Genomic DNA, 26,711 nt, shown 5'->3' with positions numbered 1-26,711 from the left:
TTGCAAATGAATTTTGTGTTCAGTAGGCAGGGGATGAAAATAACACTACTCATTGGGTCTCCATTAACCAGCAGCTAATGAGGAACCATTTCAAGGGCTGGATGACTATAATTCAGATTAGCCTGCGTGCCAGGCTGCTCTTGCTCCAGCTCAGGCTTGTACCGTGCCGCGCTGTTAATGGTCTGGAGGGAAAGAGCTGGTGCTCTGGCACGGAATTTTGTCGGTTAAGTTTTCAATGCTTCAGTTTCCCTTTTGGAAGGTAGGAGAGAAGAGTGAGCGTGCGTGTGTGCATGTAGATAGGTGACAGTGATCTTGAACTCTACAGTCAAGTGTTTCGAGATGTAATGAAATACTCTAGAAACGCTCTACTTGTGCTTGCTAGTTGCTAGCATTGTTACTTGTAGAAAAGGGTACTACACGATGACAGTAAAGGTGGTCCAGACTGGCCCTTAATTAATTTTATTTTCAAAATCTATATTAGTGGCTGTCGCGGGGGCACCTGGGCACTTCACATCAATAAAATAATCAATTTAAAAAATGTGTAGACCAGAACTCTGTGTTCACTAACAAAACTCCTGTTCCCTGCTACGAATAAAGGTCAGTCCAAGGCTGGCCAAGCAAGCACGACTCGCGTTTCTGTGCCTTGGTGCTTGCCAGACTCAGCTCTGGCAGAGCACCACCGGTAGCACTTCCAGATGCCCGCGATCCCTGCAGAGAATGTCTTACTGCTGTGCCTTTGACTTGTTAACCCCCTGCATGTCTCGCATTGGTTTCAGGACCAGTAGAAGAGGTGGGGAAAGGCCAGTCCTGATTTAAAACGTGACTTTGCCAGTTGCAAGCAGCCCACTGACGTGCAGGAAACAGGGACTCGGAGGAGCTGCTGAAATAGAGACAGAGACCTCCTCCTGAAGAGGAGGCTAGAGGTCTCTTAACTGAAAAAATTGTATTGATGATAAATGTTACATTATGCAAGCTGAGCAAATTCTCTAGGAAAACAGTACTTCCTAGTTTTTTTTCTTAATGTGTTAATATTTTATGATACCTGTGCATTAAGGGCCGGTTCCTACAAAGTTTAAGTGAGTTTGGGATGATAAATTGCCTTTGTGGACTTAAAAAAACCCCACTCCTGGTCACTACGGATTAGCTAAATTCCCAGTCTTGCTTAACATGCTGATGATATAAAATCAGCTTGTTCCTGGTTTTCATGCATTAAGCGAGCATATGTAATTAAATTAAATGTTGCAAAGCTGCATTTTATTTGTCTGTACTAGTACATTTGGGGCAATAATCACACTTTAATACATATCTGACTGTGCAAACAACATTGAAAGTAGGAGTTCCTGAACACTGATTTAATTTTTTTAAATGTGAAATGATAATACATTCTGATGTCTTGAAATCCAATTGAACTCAAGCTGAGCTTAAAACTCCAAGATCTGATTCAGGAGAATTCAGGCCCATCTGTATGGTGGGTAGCAGGTGTGCAGTTTGTGTGTATGTGTGTGTGTAAGGTAGGGAGTGCAGGGAGTGAAGCATTTCTCTTTTCCTGTAAAGCTTTAATTCCAGTTTAATGCTGTGGTCTGAGGCTCTCTGCAGTTTAAGTTCTTGCACCAACATCTATTGTTGGTATCCATTTCTAGACAACTTAATGGTGAATGGCAGAAGCAAGTAAGTGTGCAGTGTTTTGGAAAAAATATGGTTTCTAATTCTTAAAGTTTGAATTTAGCTTCTAGTTACACTTCACATGGGAGTGTGTATAAACTGATACATATGTGATCCTTGAGGAGCCAGTGAGAAAGGTTTCATGTCAAGGTCTTTTTGAGAGTTGTATGTTCCCACAGCAACAAAGAAGGTTTATTTCATCTATTTTTTTTATAAAAGCAAAGAAAATATGTTACGCAGTTTCTATTTTCAGCAGACAGTGGACATGTTCTACATTTTTGTATTACTGTGATTATAATGAAGGAGGGTTTTTTAATCTTTAATCAAGCAACTCCACTCAGCCCACTTTATAAGTTGTAACCTTCGGAGACTTGTCCCAGCCATTCTTGTTCTCCTGTTTCTCCTTCTCTTTCTTCATCTTTTGATACCACCAGTTACACTCTGCCTGGAAGCTTTTTACTTAGGAGGTATAAGAACCTGCTCTTCATTGACTTCTGGCATTAGCTATCAAGTCATCTCCTTTTTGAACTCTGATCAGCTCTCCCTCTTCCAACTTTTAAATATTTCCTGTTCCTTTTATTTGTCTTCACTGCTATATAACTGTGCTTTCAGCACGTGTGTTTTTTATGGGAGTTGGCACACAAAGCACTACTTAACAAATAAGTAAGCGAACAGTTGTATTTCTCTTTACATACTTTTTAACTTCACACTACTACAGTAGATGACACTTTGCTATTGTATTTCACAGGGTTTTTTTCATGGTGAGCTGAATTTCTAACGTGGAGTGGAGCTGGTGCTGTATTGCCAAGGGAAGTCCATCTGGGTTGACAGACAAAATCATAAGGGTTTCTCTGGACATCCCTGTAAAGATCTCTCTTTTATTTGTTTTTTTTTTAATGGAGTTAAATGGAAAGAGGTCACCCCTTTTGACAGAACAAACTCTTTTTCTAGCAATAGGTCTTTGCATGAAAACATATTTTTTTATTAAGCAAGTCATCCATACTGCACTGTAGGCTGTTTGAGTGTAACAGTATGTTACAGTCTGCAAAGTTAATGCAGTTAATATTCAACTGAACTTTTGGGGGGTTGCTAATCCCTTAGGCGGGCTTAGCAGAAAGGGCAAACATATTTATAGCACTTTGAATCAGACTGCAGTGAACAAGTAAGGGTATGTGCTATACCATGCAAATGTTACACAATTTCAAGAAAACTCAGTGCATAACCATCTTTTAAGTGCATAACCATCTTTTTTTTAAGTTGGTGAAATATCTCATTTGTAAGAGCTGTTTGTTCAGTGGACAACAGGGCTGTTAAAATGAGACTGTATGAAAGGTCTTGAGATTCCTGTTCTGGTGATAAATTCTGCAAGTTCTGAACAGATTTATGGGCTGTTTAATTAGGAGCTAACTGTATTCTTTAAGCTCAGTCATTTGTATTATTCCCTAATAGGATTTCACTGGACTTTGTCACGTATCTGACTATGACTGAGTGTGAGTAGGTTTGTCAATAGGCTCTTCCAAACGGACCATGGTTTCTTACTATATTTATAGTATATATATATATTTATACTATATATAGTATATATATATATATATAGTATTTATAGTATTGAATGATCTTTCCTCCAGAGTGGAAGTGTGACACTGGGTTTGCTTTGGTTAGAGTTGTGGGCAACCAGGGCAAAAGAAACAAGAGTTAAATCATGAGTTGTGGGAAGTTTATAGAGAAGCTGAAGTGCTCAGACTGAGAATGTCCAACAACGAGGGTCATGTTTCTGTGAGACAGAAACTCTCAATATTTATGTTATGGACAAAATTTGAGTGTAAAGTTATACTGAAAAGGCCCTGTAAAGCTACCAATCCATCTGGAGCCAGAGAAAAAGAACTTACGATCTTGGATTTTCCACAGAATTTGATTGTGTAGAGTTTTTAGTCTAATAAATAGAAGGTCCATCAAGTGGTAGTCAACAAAAAGTCATTTCTACATTCTTTATTTTATTGTGAGAGAAGAGATTGTAGTATGTATGGTAGATCTCTAAGGTGAACTTCTGGATCAATACAAACACAAAATACAGGCCTTGCAAAGTGGCTGTTCTAACTAAGATTTTAAAGTATATTTTTACATTTTGGCTATTTCTTCCTTTCTTTCCCCCTAGATATTAAATGTTGGAATGAGTGACTCCAACATGGAACCTGACCTTAAAGGAGGCTTGGGTGCCTGAATTTATGCATGTACTCAATTAATTTATTGGTTTGCCGCCTTACCTGCACCCACTCTCTTCCATTTCGTTTTGGCCTTTGTGAGCCACACTGGCTCTTCGTGGTCCTTCAGGAAAAAAAGTCCTACAAAATAATGGATGTGACGGAATTTTTAAGAAAACTGGAATTATGTTGGTAAAGATTTTTCAAATGTATTTATTATATTTTCAGTTAAAATTTAAGTGACTGAATACCAGAACAAGTTAAAATTTTGTATTGGAGTTGTTTATATCTGAAGTACTAGAAAATAACTAGTTTGTTAGAGGTAAAATTTCAAATACCAGAATATATTAAAGTATAAGCTCAAAGGTCAAACAGCTTCTCCCAGGAAAGGAAGAAAGAAGGGAATTTTGGCTGATCAGATTAAGACCCAGTAGGTCTGTTAACAGGTATGCAGGGGTCATGTGGCTAACACAGATGTGGGTTCTTTTGATTACTTACCCTGAATGTCCCCAGCTCATCCCTGCATCAGTTGCAGATCCTAAGCAAGATTCAGCCTTATGCCTTCATAATTATAACAAGACTCAGTAACATTTCTGTCATTTTATTAAACAGTGGGTGCATCCATAGTAAACACCTTACTTCACAGAGTATGCTGGTGAAGGTATGCTGGATCTTAGCTACATGTCCTGCAGCCATTTGGAGCTTAGACATCAAGGAAACAATCAGCAATTTTATTGGGAAAACCAAGAGTTAACACTCCAGTGATGGTAACTGTGATAAAAGGTATGTGTGTGTGTGTGTGTGTGTGTGTGTGTTACTGTGCTGTACTCTACATTTATGAGCTCTTTTTATAGTAGCATTCCCAGGAGCAGTCCAGGTCCAATCAGGACTGGTATGCCATTGTGTGAGGTGTTGTTCTAATTCATGTGTAAATGTGGAGTGGTTGCTGCCCTCAGGATATTACAGTGAAATTACAAACAGCATAAAAAAATAGTAGGAGTTCTGGAGGAGATGGAGGGCAGCTGCAGTGAGGTGTGCTTGTCTTGTCAGGGATGTGGTACGTACAGCCTGATACCAAATGATGGGCATGTCATTTATTTATAAGTCTGCTGCCTTCAAAACAATTAGCCTCATTGTCCTTCGTATGTGTCTTAGTTATTTAAACAGAAATGTAGGAAGTATGAAATGAATCACTTCTGAGATCCTTCTAGCCTCCGGTTCTGTGTCTAGCAATGACCAACCCCAGGCGCCTTAAGGAAAGTTGTAAGAGCCTCACAATGGGCAGACATGGGATAATCTTCTCTCTATTTGTTCTCTTCCTAATCTTTCATTATTAGGGATTAATTTAACCTCTGAAGTATGAGGTTTTAAAAGAAAAATATTTGGGTTTTCCCCCCCTCTCCACTGTCAGTGTTGTTTAAAGTACGAAATATCCTCCCAGGCCTGTCATCCGAGCTGTTCTTAGAGTAATCCTACCTGTTCCTTGGTGTGCTGACCAAATCTGTGGCTTGGGAACTGGTAGTTTTTCTTCCTCTAATGCCAGAAGGCAGTGGTACATCCTTTCCAACAGGGGAGTGGGTGAAGGTAGAAGCACGTTGAGCAGTAATGGCCTGGGTGTTCCCATGTCACTGTATGTCAAAGCTGTGGTGCTGCAGCTGGACCTCTCCCCTTTCTTTTATATTTTAGTGGGTAATTTGCAGTAAAGCACTATAGGAAATAACCATAAATAAATCTGGGAACCTTTGTATTAGATTCTTTTGCTAGCTGTGTACATATGAGCAGCTTGCCGTTTGCATATGTGAATCTTGTCATAACAATTTCAGGAAGTGATTTGTTAATAATCAAGTTCTCAGAGCAGCTCTAAATCAGTAATTGATGTAGGTCTGGATAAAGCAAGCCTTCCGCCTGCCTATTTTGGGGAGCATTTTTGCCAAGTTTCAAGCTAGTGTGAAAACTAGCCATCAGAATAAAATTTAGGACAGCTGGGATGCATTGCAGTGAAGACTTTTGGCTCCACAGTTCAAATAATCACAATAGCAGCTCAATTTAGCCTTTGGCTGGGTAGGTTTGGCAGGGCACAATGAAAAATAATTATTTCATGGCCTGCTTATTTGTCCCTTAACAAATAAACTCTCTGACCTATGCAGGCTTATGTAAATATGCTGCCGTATGTGGGCTTGTAGAACACTGTCATGTCCCCATTTGGAAATATGGTTTATTTCACCCTCCTGTTACTAACTTTTTTGGAGAGTTCTGTTTGGGAAGCAAAGAAAGGGATAGGAAGCATTGGCTACTGAAGCCCAGACAGCCAGGCACAGAGTCTAAAAAGCCATCTAACAGTTTTCTTTCTGAAAACATATCCCCATTAGTATGCAGTGTTTTCACTGCTGTAATAATAAGAGCAATCATGATACGAGCAAGTCTGTCTCTTTGCAGCCTTCCCACGCGGGATGGAGAATGACAGCCCCTAAAGCATTTGGATATTAGCCTGAATGTATGCCGCTTAGCTAACCATGGTTCAACTTGCTCTCCATTTTACAGCTTCCTGGATATCCTTCTCAATTGGGTTGGTGACAGCTTAAAATGTGAGACTGGGGGGGGGGGCGAGATAAAAGCTTAGCAAAAGGCTTTTTGTGTGTATATTTAAGGGGAAGTTTTATTACACTTGGTGATGGAGAGACATGCCACGCTATTTCTGTTCCTATGATTTTAGCATTTGCACTCTGTTGTACTGGCAGCAGCCAATCCATAACATTGTCTTGCTGTTTCCCACTCTGGAGGGGGAAAATAAACAGAAGAATACAGATTGATGGGTTTGTCTTCTGGCACCACCATTTTGGTTCTGAAACAGTAAAAGAAAAACTTTTTTCTCAGTGATACAAAAGTTCTCTCTAGAACATCTGCTTTTACACACTCATGCCTAGACACAGACGGACATGAGCACGCACAAGCAGAGGCTCTTGCTGAGGTGGCTATAATCTGTTTTTAATAGTGGCACTTCTCAAAGTATCATTTAAAAAAAAACATCAGCAGTCTTGTCATGCATCGGGATGAATTTCTAAATGTAAATGAGATTCTCTCAGTAATTTATTTACATTTGTTTTCAGCACAACAAATGAGACATCACGTAGCTTCATAATTTCCCATGACCGAGTCACCAGCATGAGGTGTGTAATTTACCCTGATTTAAGATGCTTATCTACAGGTTCTTGCAACAATACCTGGTGGGCTTTTTTTCTACTACTTTTTGCTGGCTTTTAACCCATCTACCTCCTTCTCTGTTTTTCATTGAAAAAGAATTATAAGTGTCTCTTCTTCTTGAGGCCTTTTTTCAGTCCTGTTGAGAGGGATGGCTTTGTTGCCTTGTTTTGTATATTATTTTCCCTGCTATTTCCTTCTCATTTGGTAAAAATCATAGGAGGCTTCCAGAACATATCTTGATTTACAGTCTGATGGTGCAGGAAGGCAATGCTGATTGTGGACATTTCTGATGGGAAAATGTTTGTCCAGACACGAAGCATGAATGGGAAGCATCCTGCACTTGTTGGTTCTCTCCCTTTTTCACATACTAAATCTTAGGCCTGGTGGTCTTGGCTCTGCTACTGGGTTGTAGTTTCTGCTTGGCTTTAGTGATACTTGGGTTGGGAGGGGATGTGAATGCCAGTTTTTAAATAATGTGGACAGAATCATGTACTACAAAACTAATTTATTTTAAGCCTGTAGTTGGAACATTTAGATGGCTAACTACTTGCTTGAGTATTTCAGGTAGGTAGATGATTAAAGGTGCAATGTACCATGCATACAATTTTGTACCTCTTGCTTGCAGAATCAGTTAAGGCTTGACTGAAAATCAGGGCAGTAGCTTTTACTACTTTACAGGGTAACCACACAAGGAGAACTGAGAGGCCTTGGTGAAAGTTACTTGTAGTTCAGCAGCAGTACAAAATGCTATGCTATGTAATTGTGCTGTGGCAAGTTTGGGATGTTATCATGTTATCATGCAAAACTATATCTTTATGGAGATCTGCAGGATTAACCATACACAGGTGATCTTCTCACTGAGAGAAAGCATGACATTTTGTTGTGTTAATACCCAAAGAAAAATTCAGCGTATTCCTTTAAACTGAATAAGCATATTCCGAAAAAGAGTAGATTTGGACTGGGTTTTAATGTGCGTTGTACATACTAGGAGTTGTACATACTTTGATTAGTTGAGATTTAATTTTTGCCCTGCTGGCCATTTCCTTAACGTTGCATGGGTTTAGCACCAAATTGTGCTGGTGGCCTGTCTATGACCAAATTATTTACAGAGCTGCAGTTAAATTATACAAATCTTCCAGACAAGCAGTGCTCTGGGCAAATTATTTCATCAGAGTTATTTTCCATGGTGTACTTAAGCAAAAGCTTACAGGAACAGCATGAATCTCTTTTTGGTATGTGATTATGCATATGTAGTAACAGCCACCTTGTCAGAAATAGCTAGCTCTCTACCTGGGAAAACTGAAGTAAACCAGGATATGAAAATTAATGATCTCTGTGCTGTCCTCAGTCTGAAGCACAAGTTTTATTTTATGAAAGTACAGGACTGGGGCCAGTAGTAGGATGGTCATTTCTGTACACTGTCAACTCATTCAAGGACTTGTGACTTTTGTGTGTTTCTCTGTATACTTAAAACTGCACAGCTCTGTGCTCTTGTAATAAACAGGTCAGCTGACTTTACTAGTTCTCTGTCACATCCAGTCCCAGTGGTCACTGTCCCCTTTTATGGGGAAGTACATTTGTATATCTAAAGGCAGTATTGGCTTTTACCGCGTTACCCCCATCTAGCAAGACTTGAGCTGCTGTATGATTATGAGAGAGAATATAACTCCTAAAAGCAACCCTAACTCCCAGTGATAGTTGGCATCCTTTCAAACTCTGTTCCAGAGTTTACAAACATAGTTCAGGTAGAACCTACATATTTGGGTTTATATGTAATGGTCATACCTCCTAGGTGAAACCATACCTACCTGTAATGGTTCACTTGGAGAAACTTTGACATAGATCACCAGTTAAGGACCCTGGATGCAGTGTTTGCGTTTAGCTCAGTGGTTTCTATCACTGCAGGTTTGTTTAGTTGTTACGTGAGAACTGCACAGGGTGTGTGGGCTGGACCTGGGGACACCACTTGGCTGTTGAGCTTGGTGGGCTCAATTCAGGCACAGGAGAGGTGTGACTGCAATAGCTGGGGTTTCATTATGTTGTTTGAGGATTATTTTGATTAGCAGGATGTGAATATCTGTGAAAGCTGAGTCTCCATTTTCGATTCTTAGCAGATGCAACTCTGATTAAGAGCCCCCTTAATTTAGAAATGCTCTTAAAGACAGGAAGATACTTAAAGCTGCCTTTGTTAACCAAATGGAGGAGCTATGCTCTTGGGGCCTATTAACAGTGCTGCCTAGATGGCCACTGCTGCACAAATACTGGGAATTAAGTTTCTGAAACCCCCAGACCTGGAGTTCTTTGGAGCTTCTTAGCTCCAAATTGTATATTTCACCAATTCTTTACTCCCCCAGTTGTAATCCATATCTTACTTATTGCTAGAGTCAACAGTCTAATGGTAACAAAAAACACAGCCTTTCATCATCTATTGATTTTCAGTCTTTAAAAACTGACAGTAAGCTTTTTTTTTTTGTCCAATTTTTCAATAAATAGGAACATTTATTGGTTTTTCAGTTTTATTGTATTACATTAGGTTATATTTTACTGCATGTAGTGGGTAATGTAGCATCAGGAGACATGTTTACGTTCAGCAAGTAACTTTTGAAACTGCATAACTCAACTGAGATATGTAAACAAATTTGTAATGCTAGTTTAATTTAGATTACAATGCAGAATACTCAGGCTTGAGCTCATTTTTCTATTTATTCCATTAAGATCCTCTAACTAATGGAGGAGAATTGCCATAAAAATAATTACAGTAGAACATCAGTAAAGGTGAACATCTACAGTCTTCTCTATCTGAGAGAGAGGGAGGAATTTTGTAGTTAAGTAAGCATCACAATATGTGGGTTTCTTTCCTAGAAATCTGCCACAGACAGTGTACAGGTTGGGCAAGTAATAAATCCTGTCTGTGTGATGCTGTGTGTCAAAAGATGTGGCATGAACATCTTTCTCAGTGACCTCTGTTAACTTCCCTCTCCCTTTAAACAAGAAGACAAACTGGAATATGATTTAGCCCTGGTAGACTTTGGGATGTGGATCCTGAGTTGCCTCCCCACTACCACCTGCCTTCATGGTAGAAGATATCCTGGTGGGTTTTTCCCTTTCCAGAACCTGTCAGGAAACACTGAAGATCAGCAGTTGCCTCTTGCTTACTGTTGTGATGAGAAATGGCGATTTGATGATATTTTTATCCCTGGTGTAGAAGCAATTTAACCTTTTTTAATTAAGAAGCAGCTAATTTCTCTTCTGGTGACATTCGGCCCCACAGCCAAAGGCAGTAAGGTCTTGGTTGTTTCCATTCTACCAGCAAAAAAAAACGAGGTGGAGGTGCTACTGTTGAGGTGGGGATGTACAAAACAACCTCTGCTTTGAACCAGCTGTGCCACTGCACCTCCTGCACCGGTCTTTGCCAGAAGAACCAAGTGGTTCTTCTGCTTCAAGGCTGTCAGTGTCATCCTGGAAGGCTTCTCAGATGAAGTATTTCCCCTAGGTCATGAAACATTTTCCTGTACACTATGAACACAGACAGTTCTGGATGATGTTTCATAACCATTGCACAGTAGACAGACAGAGGAAGGAACATTTGGGTGAAAGGCTTCATTTTTTTTGTGAATTGGATGTGATTCTGCAAGGCACAGCCTCTTATAAGTTGCTATGGCTCTTGCTGTCATCTCTGCTTCACAGGATCTGATGCACAAGGAGTTAATAGATATCTGGTGGCCAAAGCCATTTATATTTCTCTTTGTATAAAGAAGTGAAGTGAAGCATGTAAAATTAGAAAGCAGAACCAAACTTGAAATTCTCTAATTTTTATGACTAGTGTGTGTGTGTTATTATCCCATGATCCTTAATTATATTCTGTTCTGGAGTGGGGAAATGGGGGATGCTAATCTAGTGCACCAACTGGGGGAAAACCAAACTGTTTTACAGAGGAGTCTAGATGATAGCACACAGAAAATGCAAAATTTGACATTCATATGAAAGTGAGCTAAGCAAGACCTATAGAAGAGAGCCAAAAGGACTGCAGCAAGAGGGCTACAAGGATGATCAGGGGACTGGAGCACCTCCCGTATGAAGACAGGCTGAGAAAGTTGGGGCTGTTCAGTCTGGAGAAGAGAAGGCTGCGTGGAGACCTCATAGCAGCCTTCCAGTATCTGAAGGGAGCCTATAGGGATGCTGGGGAGGGACTCTTCATTAGAGACTGTAGTGATAGGACAAGGGGTAACTGGTTAAAACTTAAACAGAGAAAGTTTAGGTTGGATATAAGGAGGAAGTTCTTTCCTGTAAGGGTGGTGAGGCACTGGAATGGGTTGCCCAAGGAAGTTGTGAATGCTCCGTAGCTGGCGGTGTTCAAGGTCAGGCTGGACAAACCCTTGGGTGACATGGTTTATTGTGAGGTATCCCTGCCCATGGTGGGGGGGGTGGAACTTGATGATCTTAAGGTCCTTTCCAACCCTAACTATTCCATGATTTGCTTTGGGGCATCCTCTGCCACCTGGTACTTCTTACCACTCTCAGCTGCACTTGCACATCCATGCCCAGCATCACACTCAAGCCATACAAAGGCCACTTGCCATCATTTACATTTTTCATTAGCCTTCTAAAGTAGTTGCTCAAAAGGTACAGTGGCTTTCCTAGCTGCTTGAACTCTTGGAAGGCTGTCATTTTGGATCACTAGTCTACCAATGTGCTATAATTGTTATGCAAAACATTGCACAAACATAACTAATTGCACAATTAAGATTGCTTTCTCCTCCTCATCCCATTCATCATACTCCTCATTCACACCTATAGTCAGCATCTGGCATTAACAAAGTCCATGTTTGTTGCATTAATACATTCCTTTTCTAGTGAAAATGCCTTTTGTGTAGCCCTTTGTTGCTTAAGGGTCCTGTCAGCACATTCAGTTGAAAAGTGCAGGAGGTAGCAGGGAAAGGTCCATGCCTGTGAAGCAAAACATGAGAAACTGCCTGGTACCCTTACTGCCAGACCTAGTTCTTGAATGTAGTGATGGTGTGTTTGCACTCATGTAAAGGCAAAGTGGGAGCGTCTTGGATTGGAAGCCCTCAGAGGTCTGCAGCACCATAATTCTTCTTGGGAAAAGGAAATGATGTAAGTATCTTCTTCTGAAATTGTTCCCCACAACTCTATAAATTTAAAGAAATAAAAACCAAATAGAAAATCGATTTTTAAATGACAGTGAATTATTGTCATTAAAAGATCTGTAGTTTTGTGTCAGGGAAAAAAAAAAACAACAACCAAACTTGGTGTACGGTATCCTACTTTTCTGAAGCATTACTTAATGTACCAGTCATTGCTGGGAACAGGGAGTCCTTTTAATGCTAGTCAGGTAATATGTCATTCTCTCTGTAAAAACTCTGCAGCAGAAACATGAGTTATATACTGATGTAGCTATCAGAATATCATGTGGTAGCACTAATGTGAGTCACTACAGTGGAGTTTGCCCCATTTGAAATTTTTACATAATTAAAGTGAGTCATTGTCCAAATTCTGCCAAAGTGCAGATGTCTTTAATTCAACATATGCAGTTCAGCTTGCGTATGCCTTCCATAGGGTGAGCATCTTCTCCTTTGTACACAGCCTGGGATTAACTCTAGTCTGGGAGCCATTTGTTTTCGCCATTCAATGTGCAATGCTCCCATTGTAATCTATTGCAGCTTTGGTAAAAACAGCTGGAACCACCAGACCTTAAAGAAACCTCTCTGCTTCATTTTATGTTCTACTAATAATCCTTTAAATGCATGTAGTTAGATCAAAACAAGTGTATTTTTGTTTCTGTGATAACAAAGGATATGGCATATGTATCCTGGTGAAATACATTCCATTGCTTACCATGACATCTGTCTCTGTACCAAGGCAAAGACCAGAGGGAGGATTAGAAAGGTAAGACAAATTTCTTTGAGGGAAAGCAGACTGGATATAAATATTCCATAAATATTCGACTTTTAAAATGATAAACTTCAATGTGGTGGATGGTTTACTACTCAGGGGTAGTTAAACCAGATGGTTTTCCCTAAGTTTAAAATCACCCTCCATGCGGTTAGCTGCATCATCAACGTTTCTGAAGATTTCGTACATCATTTGCTTTCTGAGGTCAGAAGATGATCATGTCTGAGTCATTTGTCTGAAGAGGCGGTAGCTTTTCTTTCCTTCTTTCCTGCCTCTTTCCTGCCTCTTTCCTCCTTCTTTCCTCCTTCTTTCCTCCTTCTTTCCTCCTGCTTTCCTCCTCCTTTCCTCTGCTCTCTCTTTTTATCTCTTCTGTATCTTTCCTCTCTCATTTTCCTCTTCTCTCCGTCTTTCTCTTTTTATCATCTTGTTCCCCAACGCTTTTCTCTCTCATTCTTTCTTATCCCCCTCTTCCCCCTTTTTCTCAGGTGCAAATCTCATTGTTCTCCATCTAATGCAGAAAAGTAACAAAAATGTGGTTAACCATCACATTCAGAAATAGCTCATAATTTTGCTGGGCACAGAAGGAAAGAACAGGCATGTAAGGAAATGTTGGAAAAAATGTCTGATTAACTCATGAGAGATAGTGAAAATGGCTAAGGCTGCTCTGTTAATGTCTGAATCACTCACTAGATGCTATTTTATCTTATTTATTAATGTCTTCCTTAGTAGGGACATTATCTAGAATGTTTACTACTATAAATTCTTTCCTGGGAAGGGCAAAGTTGCATTTAAAACCATTTCAGTTTCACCTGCAAGTTGTTTGGGATGATGTACCATGTGGTTGGTTAACTTGCACTGATTTTCAGAGTCATTGCCAGTCCTTCTGTCAGACAAGTGTCGTATGCATTACTGATTTACTTCAGATGGTTAGCACAAGCTGTAAAGGGGGTGACTAATTCATTTATTTGGGAGTTTCAGCCTCTCTCTACAAGCTCTAGACTCATAATAATGCTGGCAATAATTATGTGTTCTTGAAAGGTAACCTTTGAACCTTACACCCAGGTTTCGTTCTGAACCATAAAATGGTGCAATACCTTTCTTTGCAGCTCAGAATGGGAAGCTGTGTTACAGGAGGAACTTGTATATTTTACTTAAAAAGTAGTTGTTCTTCTGTGGAAAGTTTGCAGCCTTATGTATGCTAGCCCGTTTAGAAAGTAGCCAGACAAAGGGGTATATGTTTCAAACACCCTCTGAGAGTCCTGAAAGCTGCCTTAATAGTTTATTGATGACAGAGAGGAGGAATAAATTCCTCCCATAGTCTCCCTCCACACACTGCTCTGTTAATACTGCCAGCGGAGGAAGAAGGAAGTTCCCACACCTTCATCTGCTGCAGAGAAAAGATTGCACAGGTAAGCAGTCCTGCTTGCCAGGTAGTTTGATAGTTAGACTCAGGAACATGTTATTTTTGACACCAGCAGTGCCTACTCCCTCTTCCTGTTAATGTTTAAGTTTTCTGCCTTGTTCATGATCTCTGAGCTTGTTCCTGTTAACTTTTTTTTTCTCTCCGGTTGTAAAAAATAAAGCTGCGTGGATGTACTCAAATAGTGAGACACAGTGTCCTAAATGATGTAACTCGGGTTTTGGGAGCAGGGTAATGGCAGTAGTGTGAGGCTCCTTTTAGAATAATTAATCTTGCTGAGAAGCAGGGTATAAAAGCCTGTGCAGAACACAGTAATAATGCAGTTACACCATTTCCAGTATTTGTGTGCCCCCGCATAGCGCTGCAGATCAGAGCAGGCGTGCCCATAATAATGGTCAAGGAATGATTTCATCTTTTCAGCCTTGTGCCAGGACTGTGATACAAAATAACGTGGGATTCATTCTAAAGCAAAAAGTGGCACTCACCTTCCATACTAAACTCTGAGATCATTAGGAATCATTTTTACAAAGGAGAGATTTATGTTTCCGTTCATGAAGCCAAAGCCTGTTCTTGTGCCCTGTTACTGCCTGGCTCATCCCCATCCAGGAGTGAACTCTACTTCAGCTGCATGCACTTGCACATGTTAGGATTTCCATTTCAAAGTATAAACAATTCTAATATTAAAAAGGCTATTTCCCCTGTGGGAATATGAGTTGCATGAGCTGCTTACTTTCCTTTTTCGTCTTTTGATCATATATGATAACACCTTTAGATCTCTCTACAACTTTTTCTTTTTTCTTGTCAGCATCACAGTGGACAAAATGTCAGTAGAAGTTAAAGTGGAAAGAGTCCATAGAGAGAGAAAGGTTCTCTTTCACTACCCGCTGTATAGTTGACTCTTCTGCTCTTTTCTGTTGGGGTTTAGTCTGCTGGGGCGCTTCATTGCTTGACTTAAATTTACTTATCTGTTAGACAAACAAGGGATAGCCTTGGCCATTAAGTAAATCTACTGATGAAGGGAAAAGGGATTTTCTAGAGCACCTGTGTGCCTTTCTGAGACGTGGAGTCCAAAAGCGTCTGATAAGGTAACCTTCAACTGTTTTTCTGCAATGACTTTTATCAATGAGTCCTAAAAGCATTGATATTTTCAGGCTTTATAGCTGAAGAGAACTGCAGTGTCCTTGAACAACCCACTAGGCAGAGGAATGGCGTCTCCATACTCAGCTGGTAAATTCCCATGTACTGTCATACATGACTTAGTTTTTCCTTTCTCTCTGGGACGTCCAGTAGGTACCAGGACATTGGTTGTACCCAGTATACAACACTAGGCTGATACCCGTCTCAGAATTTGCCTGGATTTGTTGTTGCCCTCAGAATGTCTGCTCCTATATTGTATAGTGAGGGTAATACTTTGTTGGTTTTTTTTTTGTTTTAACGTTTTGAAAGGAAAATAGGGGTCTCATTCAGGTCTTTCCGTTTTTGCATGATAGTACAGTTGAACAACGTGTACATGTGTTAATTAAACATCCCTTCTTATCACTGTTTTGGTAAGTGTCCTGTAAATTTAATCACTATGACACCTCTGTACACATTACAATCCATTTAAAGATCTAGAGAAAAATCCTGGTGGATTATTCAAAGCACTAAATCACACAGAATTACAGTAGTTATTAGAGGCATTAAAACCTGTGATAAGAAGCTTTATCATGCATTTTTGAGGAGGCTTAGTCTTTATCGGAGATGACTGTAAATAGAAGTGAACAGTAAAAAAACTTGATAACAGTTTATTTTACAGTACATCAATAATCAGGTATTGTAACTACAGTATAATTATGTAATTATTGCAGAGTAGGTAACTACAGCATATTAGTTTTCTTGTTTTCCTATTATCACAACTACCTGCAAGACCTGAGCCAACAAGGGGCCTTATTCTACTCCCATTTATCCTGCGTTTACACATACACACACACACACATATTTACATTATATATGTGTTTTGACTGACTTCAGAGGAGTTGAATGTGTTTACACAGAGGAGGAACAGGCAGTGTGACATGCTAAAGATGATATAGTCTCTTCCATATATATATACGTGTGTGTATATATATATATATATATATATATAAGCACACATATGAGTCCATGTAACTGGACTCAGGACAATAAAGGAAGGGAATCAGATTTTAGCTGTGGTTATATTTAACTATCTTTTTATCCTTTTCTTTTCCCTCTCTCTTTTTGGATCTGGAAAAGTTGTGGTATTCTTAATCACTTAGATAAACCTCTCAGTTACAGACCTACACAGTGTGTGTTTATATTATATCTGTAGCTTATTTATCTCTGTACATCTGCATCTGAATACACATTAGGTTAGTCTCTGTTAATTGTACTTGGGCTGTGTGTACGTGCCTGTGTTTACATATTTCCAGTAGTAACCCTGCAATGTTCAGTCATCTTGGGGTGTAGGCTAAGTGAAGATAACCAGTTATGCCTGACTTTCTCATTTAATGCTGTTTACAGTGTTAAAGGCTCCAGTTTATTGCAAACAGGTGTGAAGCTGGCAGAAGAAATGTACATGTTGAAATTAAGAGCTTTTCTTGTTAGCAAGTGCTGAAGATGTAACACAAAATATGGCCCATGAGCAGTATGGAGTGATTTCTGTTCCTCGCAGCTTTGGTAGGAGCTCAGTGATACCTCTAAGTGCAGATTTGGGCAGCGCACCCCAAATAAGCTACAGAGAGTTTGGTGATAACCCAAAGGAAAAGCACTGAGGGTGGTAAGAGTGAGAGGCCATGTGACCTGTCAGGAAATATTGGTGGTGTTGGAGGTGCTCATCCTGAAAAAGAGATGTCTGAGGGACAACATGGCAACTTGCTGTAAAAAACAAAATAGAAAAGAAAGTCAGCAATTTATTCTCCATCTCCATGGTGAAAAAAGGGAGGGTGTGGGAAATAATAAAGTTTAGGAATCGTGGCTGTGGGAAGCTGACGTGTTCTCAGCCTGCTTATGAGTGGGTCATGAGAAAAACAGATGGATTGCTCATCTGAAATAAAACCTCTATTCTGGAAAAGGCCTTGGAAGGAATCAGCATTCACATGGATTTACTGAACTACTGAAACTTCATTTCTATCAAGATTTGAGGGCAGATGCTACACTGGCTGAAGCTGATGGCAGAGCTTCCCCTGGCACTAGTGGAACCAATGTTAATTTACACAATAAAATCCCTAGGTTTTGCTCATTTTGAACTAGTGATTGCGCATGCCAGGCATAGTTTATACTGCTTAATAAGAAATTATACAGTGAGAATAATTGCATTTTGAAAAGCAGTGACCCTACTGTTAACTTCAGCTTTCTAACTACCATGCAGTTCCCATGTCTAAGTTTAGTAGCAAGTATGAATGTAAACTTAGCATACTCTGATTTTCTTTTCTTGTCCTTTTGACTGAGTAAAACATCAGATAATATATTTACTACCTAATACTTGCTGATTAGGGGACTCCATGTGTAATTTTCAAGTAAAATAACTCAGATTTTTCTATTTCTTTTTCCTACCTTGGTGTGAAAGAGCTTTCATTGAGATACCAATATAACTTTTATGATGCTTTCTAATTATTTTCTAGAAAAAAATTAGGGTTTATTTCTATAGGAGCTGACATTTTTAGTAAACAGAGAGTCAAGCAATGTTCCAGTTGGAGAATAATTTACTTAATACACCAGAACAGTACGGGTGATGTTCATGGCCCCTCTTCCACCCAGCTTATCATCAAATGATGTGCAAAATGCCATATTGATGAGTAACACAGAAACACTGCACTGTCAGGACAGAAAGGTTCAGATCTTGATTTGGAGGGCTGATTTGGAGGTTAGTTTTTCACAAGTATTTAGGAGGAAACACGAACAGAAAGATGCTGAGGTTGCTGTTTGTGGCTGAGGCCACTTTCACACAGTCCAGCGAGTGTATTTACAGTGCTCATGATACAGTGCTGTGGGGTTTGGTCTCCCTTTCAGAGAGACGAGCGGTCTCCAGTGGTTATCTGAACACAATCACATAAGGGCTTTCTAAATTTCCTTTTAGACTCCTGTCATTTCTAATGCTAAGTATTTTAAGGATACCGTTTTTTAAAAAAATTGGGGTTTTTTTTAGAAAACAAACTTTTTACAGAGGCATATTAGAGAGGAAAGGGTACGATTATTAAGGGAGGGGAATTGGTTGTGTCACTTCTATGGGCATTAGGAAAATTGCCTCAGTTGGAGTTAAGAGGCAGCATGGGAGTATTTAAGTATAGGGTACCTGCAATGCACTTTATGATAGTCTTAGCTTATGACCTTATATCATTTTATTTCTCTATTAAAGAAAGACATTCCACGCTGAGACTGTGATTGTGCATGGAGTGGTATTTAGTACCTCCTGTCCTGAAGACTGCCTGGTGTCCTGTGATAAAACAGGGAAGGGAATGTTGAGTACTCGACATGTTTGTATGATAATCCAAGAAATAAAAGGCTCTATCTAGTATGTGGTAGGATGGAAGATATGCAAATGAGATGGGAAAATGTCTAACTTGGAAGTATGTTCTATGTGTTTTACCTATAAACCTATTTTAAACAGTACAGCAGGTGCCACAGTAAAGAGAGTAATTTAAAAAGTAATTATGGGCCACCCAGAAATACTAGACCAAGTCTAGTATATTCTACTACCTCTCAAGTCCCTGACTCCAGAGGTAGTAAAGACCTTACAGGTCAGCCCAGTGATGGTGCTTAGCGTTTATGTGCTAATTTGGCATTTCACAGAGGAGTGCTCAGGTATCTAGGAAAAGACTGCTGATTCAGAGAACCCTCCTGCCTTGGGGAGAACAGAAATAGACTGATGGTAGATATTGTTTCTGAGTTTTATTTTACATGGAACAAGCTCTTGCAGGTGAAGCAAGAGGATGCCTTTAGAATTTTGGAGGATGCCCGAGTTCTTTTCTGCATAGGAGCAAATTGTGATGCTGCCAGTGAGCACTCTCTTTAGCCAGATACCATGAATATTGCTGTGCAGAGACTTAGGCGGGAGTAGTTTAGGCTCCTAGGTAGATTTTGATGCATGTTACATGATCCAGTCCTTTGCAGAGAGATAACCTGGACTGTGAGTAGAGATGCAGCTCTAAGGTTTGTGAGATGGATATTTCAAGTACAGGTGCTTTTGAGTGAGAACAAAGCTATCATGGGTATTGTATTGCAAACCAAGCACAGGCTCTTGAACTTTGTAGAGCCAGCTGTTTTTCACAGCAAAGATAATGTATGCTCATTGTCGTGGTTCAAGCCCAGCTGGTAGCTCAGAACCACACAACCGCTCGCTCATTCCTCCCCTTTCTTCTTCACCCCCACTCCCAGAGGGATGGGGAAGAGAATCGAAAGAATGTAACTCCCACGGGTTGAGATAAGAACAGTCCAGTAACTAAGGTATAACACAAAACCACTATGGCTACCACCAGTAATAATAATGATAAGGGAAATAACAAGGGGAGAGAATACAGCTGCTCACCACCCACTGACCGATACCCAGCCTGACCCAAGCAGTGATCAAGCCCTTCTGGGTAACTGCCCTTGGTTTATATACTGGGCATGACGTGCTGTGGTATGGAATACCTCTTCGGTCAGTTTCGGTCAGGTGTCCTGTCTCTGCTTCCTCCCAGCTTCCCCTCCTCCCTGGCAGAGCATGAGACTCAGAAAGGCCTTGGTCAGAGTAAACATTACTGAGCAACAACTGAAAACATCGGTGTTATCAGCATTGTTCCCAGGCTGAAAGTCAAAAACACAGCACTGCACCAGCTGCTAAGAAGGAGAAAAATGACTGCTACTGCTGAACCCAGGACAGTATCCACCCCTTATTCCGTATCATTCATGTCATGCTCAGATCCCACATTTTAAATATACCATCACTCTTGTCTCATATATATATATATATATATATATATAGGCACACATATACACATCCACATACACACAAAGAGAGAAATATCATTCCTTAGTGCATGGACCAATCCCTAAAATGCTGCTGAGTTCATCCAGTCCATGATGTCGGGCTTCATCTCTTGTAACAGTCTTTCTGAGCAGGAGAGACTGTGTAGAGTGTTCACTTGTTGCCTGCTGATGACACCATGGAACTCATCTGTTCACTGCTGAGCTCGTCTGGTTTTGTCAAAGTTCAATCTTTGTTGGGATGATGATCAGAGGGAAGTCACGGCCTGTCGCTGGTGACCTGAAGACATCTAGCTGTTGGGCTATAAAAGTGCTGCAGCATACAATTGAGTTCATTGGCTGTTTTCCACTAAAATCAAATCCCCTTGAGGTATACATTGGACTTCCCCATTTTCCTGCATTACCCACCAAGTATATCCAGGTCCCTGGGCAAAATCAATCCACGAGTGGGTTTGCCTTTACCTGAAGCAGGAATAACCTATACTGTCTTCCCCAGCAAATTCTTTATGTGCACCACAGGAACTTTATCCCACTCTACAATATGTAAAAGTTCGGACTGGGCTGGGCCAGCCCTGTTGGCAGATCCTCTGGTGTTGACCAACCAGGTGGCCTTTGGTAAGTGTGTATCCCAATGCTTGAAAGTTCCCCCACCCATTGCTCTCAGTGTAGTTTTTAACAGCCCATTGTACCGTTCGATTTTCCCATGTGCCGGTGCATGGTGGGGGATGTGATATACCCACTCAATGCCATGCTCTGTGGCCCAAATGTCTATAAGGCTGTTCTGGAAATGAGTCCCATTGTCTGACTCAGTTCTCTCTGGGGTGCCGTGTCGCCACAAAATCTGTTTCTCAAGGCCCAGGATAGTGTTCCGGGCAGTGGCGTGGGGCACAGCGTATGTTTCCAGCCACCCGGTGGTTGCTTCCACCATGGTAAGCACATGGCGCTTGCCTTGGCGGGTTGGTGGGAGTGTGATATAGTCAATCTGCCAGGCCTCCCCATATTTGTACTTCAACCATTGTCCTCCATACCAAAGAGGCTTTAACCATTTAGCTTGCTTAATTGCAGCATGTTTCACAGTTGTGAATAACCTGGGCAATAGTGTCCATTGTTAAGTCCACCCCTCGATCATGGGCCCATCTATATGTTGCATCTCTGCCATGATGGCCTGAAGTGTCACGGGCCCACCGGGCCAAAAATAATTCACCTTTATGTTGCCAATCTAAGTCCATCTGAGCCACTTCAATCTTAGCCGCTTTATCCACTTGTTGGTTGTTCTGGTGTTCCTCAGTGGCCCCACTCTTGGGTACATGGGCATCTACATGACGTACCTTCACCACCAGGTTCTACACCCTGGCAGCAATATCTTTCCACAGTGCAGCAGCCCAGATGGGTTTACCTCTGCGTTGCCAGTTGCTCTGCTTCCATTGCTTCAACCACCCCCACAGGGCATTTGCCACCATCCATGAGTCAGTATAGAGATAAAGTACTGGCCACTTTTCTCGTTCAGCAATGTCCAGGGCCGGCTGGATGGCTTTCACCTCAGCAAACTGACTCGATTCACCCTCTCCTTCAGCAGTTTCTGCAACTTGTTGTCAGGGACTCCATACAGCTGCCTTCCACCTCCGATGCCTTCCCACAATACGGCAGGACCCATCAGTAAACAAGGCATACTGCTTCTCACTTTCTGACAGTTTATTACATGGTGGGGCCTCTTCAGCGCGCATCACCTCCTCCTCTGGTGACATTCCAAAATCTTTGCCCTCTGGCCAGTCCATGATGACTTCTAGAATTCCTGGATGACTGGGATTTCTGATTTGAGCTCGTTGTGTAATTAGTGCAGCCCAATTACTCCATGTAACATCAGTTCCATGATGTGCAGAGGAGACCCTGCCTTTGAACATCCAGCCCAGCACAGGCAGCCGGGGAGCCAGGAGGAGCTGTGCTTCAGTGCCAATCACTTCCGAAGCAGCTCAACTCCTTCATAGGCTGCCAGTATCTCTTTCTCAGTTGGGGTATAGCTGGCCTCAGATCCTCTGTATCCCCGACTCCAAAAGCTGAGGGGTCGACCTCGAGTCTCCCCTGGAGCTTTCTGCCAGAGGCTCCAGGTAGGACCGTTTTCCCCAGCTGCAGTGTACAGTACATTTTTTACATCTGGCCTGGTCCGGACTGGTGCAAGGGCTGTTGCATGAACTGTCTCTCGTTTAATTTGTTCAAAGGCTTGTTGCTGCTCAGGGCCCCATATAAAATCATTCTTCTTGCAGGTCACATGATAGAGAGGGCTTACAATCGAACTGTAATTTGGGATGTGCATTCTCCAGAACCCCACTGCACCCAAGAAAGCTTGTGTTTCTTTCTTATTAGTTGGTGGAGACATTGCTGTTATCTTGTTGATCACATCTGTGGGGATCTGGTGATGTTCATCTTGCCATTTTATTCCCAAAATTGAATCTCCTGTGCAGGTCCCTTGACCTTACTCCGTTTTATGGCAAAACTGGCTTTCAGCAGGATTTGGATTATTTTTCTTCCTTTCTCAAAGACTTTTTCCGCTGTATTGCCCCACACAATAATGTCATCAATGTATTGCAGGTGTTCTGGAGCTTGCCCCTGTTCCAGTGCAGTCTGGATCAGTCCATGCCCGATGGTAGGGCTGTGTTTCCACCCCTGGGGCAGTCAGTTCCAAGTGAACTGGACACCCCTCCAAGTAAAAGCAAACTGTGGCCTGCACTCTGCTGCCAAAGGAATGGAGAAAAATGCATTGGCAATATCAATCGTGGCATACCACTTGGCTGCCTTTGACTCTAGTTCATACTGAAGTTCTAGCATGTCCGGTACGGCAGCACTCAAGGGTGGTGTGACTTCATTCAGGCCATGATAGTCTACTGTTAGTCTCCATTCTCCATTAGACTTTGGCACTGGCCATATGGGGCTATTAAAGGGTGAACGGGTCCTCCTGATTTCTCTTTGGCTCTCCAGTCTGCAGATCAGCTGATAGATGGGAATCAGGGAGTCTCGGTTGGTGCGATATTGCCGCCGGTGCACTGTTGTGGTCGCAATTGGCACTTCTTGTTCTTCGACCTTCAGCAACCCCACAACAGAAGGATCCTCTGAGAGGCCAGGCAAGGTGAACAGCTGCTCAGTTTCCTCAGTCTCCAAAGCAGCAATACCAAAAGCCCATCAGTACCCTTTTGGGTCTTTGAAGTACCCTCTTCTGAGGTAGCCTATCCCAAGGATGCATGGAGCCTCTGGACCAGTCACAGTGGGGTGCTTTTGCCACTTCCTCCCAGTCAGGCTGATTTCAGCCTCCAGCACAGTCAACTCTTGGGATCCTCCTGTCACTCCAGAAATATAGATGGGTTCCGCCCCTTGACAGCTTGATGGCATCAGGGTACACTGTGCACTGGTATCTACTAGAGCCTTATACTTCTGTGGGACTGGTGTGCCAGGCCATCTGATCCACACAGTCCAGTAAATCCGATTGTCCCCTACCTCCACTTGGCTGGAGGCAGGGCCCCTCTAATAGTGATCACAATATTGGTTACTTACATCTTGTAGAAAGGGATTAGTCTTCTTTATCACAGAAGCTGGAGTAAAATCAGCTCTTCCACTCCATCTGGGAACCTGCTCACCAGAGACTGAAGCCGCAGTTTTCATGGGATGATCATCCTTGACCTTTGTTCTCCTCTTCAATTCATGCACCCGTTCCTCCAGAGCTGAGGTAGGTTTTCCATCCCACCTCCTTGTATCTTCTCCGTGATCACACAGGTAAAACCATAGGGTGGCTTGTGGCGTGTACCTCCTGTATCTTCTCTCTCAAGCAGTAGGACGCCTTTTGTTAATAGCTGAGACGTGTGTTGGCACACGTGAAGAGCTAGATAGATCACATAGATCGCCCCTCAATTGTTTGAACTCCTGGGGACAGTTTTTCCACAGCTGAAATGAAGGAAGGGGTGAGACTGTCTTTGAACTCTTGGAGTTGACGAATCATTTCACCCACTGTTTTTGGTACTATGTCATTCCAGGTTATTGCTGCCAGTGAGTGGGCATATGATGATAGAATCATAGAATCATAGAATAGTTAGTGTTGGAAAGTACCTTAAGATCACCTAGTTCCAACCCCCCCCGCCATGGGCAGAGACATCTCACACTAAACCATGTCACCCAAGGCTCTGTCCAACCTGGAGTTGAACACCACCAGCAATGGAGCATTCACAACTTCCTTGGGCAACCCATTCCAGTGCCTCACCACCCTAACAGGAAAGAACTTCCTCCTTACATCCAATCTAAACTTCCTCTGTTTAAGTTTTAACCCATTACCCCTTGTCCTATCACTACAGTCCCTAATGAAGAGTCCCTCCCCAGCATCCCTATAGGCCCCCTTCAGATACTGGAAGGCTGCTATGAGGTCTCGACGCAGCCTTCTCTTCTCCAGGCTGAACAGCCCCAACTTTCTCAGCCTGTCTTCATACAGGAGGTGCTCCAGTCCCCTGAGCATCCTCGTGGCCCTTCTCTGGACTGGTTCCAACGGTTCCATGTCCTTTTTATGTTGAGGACACCAGAACTGCACACAATACTCCAAGTGAGGTCTCACGAGAGCAGAGTAGAGGGGCAGGATCACCTCCTTTGACCTTCTGGTCACGCTCCTTTTGATGCAGCCAGGATATGGTTGGCTTTCTGGTCTGTGAGCTCACACTGAAGCCGGCTTATGTTCATTTTCTCATCGACCAACACCCCCAAGTCCTTCTCTGCAGGGCTGCTCTGAGTCTCTTCTCTGCCCACCCTGCAGCTGTTCCTGGGGTTGCTCTGATCCAGCTGTAGGACCTTGCACTTGTCATGGTTAAACTTCACAAGGTTGGCATCAGCCCACCTCACAAGCGTGTCAAGGTCCCTCTGGATGGCATTCCTTCCCTCCAGGGTATCAACCAAACCACACAGCTCGGTGTCATTGAGAAACTTGCTGAGGGTGCACTCAATCCCACTGTCCATGTCAGTGACAAAGATGTTGAACAAGACCGGTCCCAACACCGATCCCTGAGGGACACCACTCGTTACTGGTCTCCAACTGGACATTGAGCCATTGACCACAACTCTTTGCACATGGCCATCCAGCCAGTTCATTATTCATTGAGTGGTCCATCTGTTAAATTGGTGTCTCTCCAATTTAGAGACAAGGATATTGTGTTGGACAGTGTTGAATGCTTTGCACAAGTCCAGGTAGATGACATCAACTGCTCTACCCCTGTCCATCAGTTCCATAGTCTCATCATAGAAGGCCACCAAATTGGTCAGGCAGGATTTCCCCTTAAATGCATGATGGTGCACTCTGTGTAAGTTTCTGCCACACGAGTCATGTACATTTGACTTCATCTGGATCTATAGGTGCATTCCCAGAATCCAGCCTGCAATAGATCATCTCTACAATGGCTGATTCCCTCAGAGACTGGATGCCTTTCTCTAGTGTGGTCCACTGGGCCGAATGACTCATAACATTGTCCGTGTACGGAAACTTTTCTTTCACAGCTGCCAAGAGCCTCCTCCAAAGGCTGAGGGTGCAATTTCTTTTTGAGGGTGCAATTTCTTTTTGAGGGTGCAATTTCTCTTTTGCAATTGCTTTGTCTATTCCCCCTTCCCTAGTGAGTGATCCCAGCGACTTGGCTTCCCTACCTTCTAGTTCATGACCATCGGCCCCATTGTCCCAGCATCGGAGCAATCAGGTGATGATGTGCTCCCCTGGATGACAGGTAAAATCTTTTCTCATATTCCATAGCTCGGTTGAGGTCCATGGTCGAGAAGTCACCTCTTCTTCTTCCGCTTATCTACATAATAGTAACTCTCGATCAGATGCTGTCCCATGTAGTGAGTGCATTGGTTCTTCCTCTTTCTTCACTGTACGGGTTGCTTTTTGTGCCTCTTGGTTGCTTTTCCCCTTGCATACAGGGGCAACTGATATTGGCACAAATTGTTCCTTTGGTTTAGTTGCAGTATCTGTTGTCGGAGTTGGTGCAGCCGTTGTGCTTGGGGGTTGGGTAGCATCAGCAGCTGCGCTGTCTGTTGCTATCAGAGTTTGTGTAGCTTCTGTACTTGTCACAGGGGTTGGTGTAGCTGCTGTATTTGGAGTTGGAGTAACTGCGTTGTCTGTTGCTTTGCCATCAGGTCCAGAGACATCTTTTTCTCTTTGAAGGTGCTGGATAGTGTTGAACAGGGCTGTGTAGGTGTAGGCCAAGCCCCATCATGTTGCCGTGATTTGTCCCTCTCTGGTATGACCAGGATGACAACACACCTCCTTTAAGTGTTTTACTAGTTTTTCTGGATTTTGGACTTGTTCAGTGGTGATGTTCCAAAGCACTGGCGGGGCT

General features: G+C 42.1%; 1 protein-coding gene and 1 long non-coding RNA gene across 21 annotated transcripts in view; one reads left to right on the top strand and one right to left on the bottom strand.

Moving 5' to 3' along the window:
- Positions 1 to 1,420, bottom strand: part of LOC133280421 (uncharacterized) — a 112,212-nt gene extending 110,792 nt beyond the window's left edge. Inside the window, exon 1 of the long non-coding RNA XR_009747160.1 lies at positions 1,411 to 1,420. This is a non-coding gene — a long non-coding RNA (uncharacterized LOC133280421). The remainder of the gene's footprint in view (positions 1 to 1,410) is intronic.
- The window catches only part of ESRRG (estrogen related receptor gamma), a 401,788-nt gene that overhangs the window by 53,767 nt on the left and 321,310 nt on the right, over positions 1 to 26,711 (top strand). The window lies entirely within an intron of this gene.

The sequence above is a fragment of the Pezoporus flaviventris genome, unplaced genomic scaffold (genome assembly GCF_033815535.1).
Source record: "Pezoporus flaviventris isolate CSIRO_AGI_PZ_B2104156 unplaced genomic scaffold, CSIRO_AGI_Pfla_v1 ptg000083l, whole genome shotgun sequence".
Classification (NCBI taxonomy): Eukaryota; Metazoa; Chordata; class Aves; order Psittaciformes; family Psittacidae; genus Pezoporus; species Pezoporus flaviventris.
The sequence above is the reverse complement of the archived record's forward strand: the minus strand, read 5'-3'. Positions and strand labels throughout refer to the sequence as shown.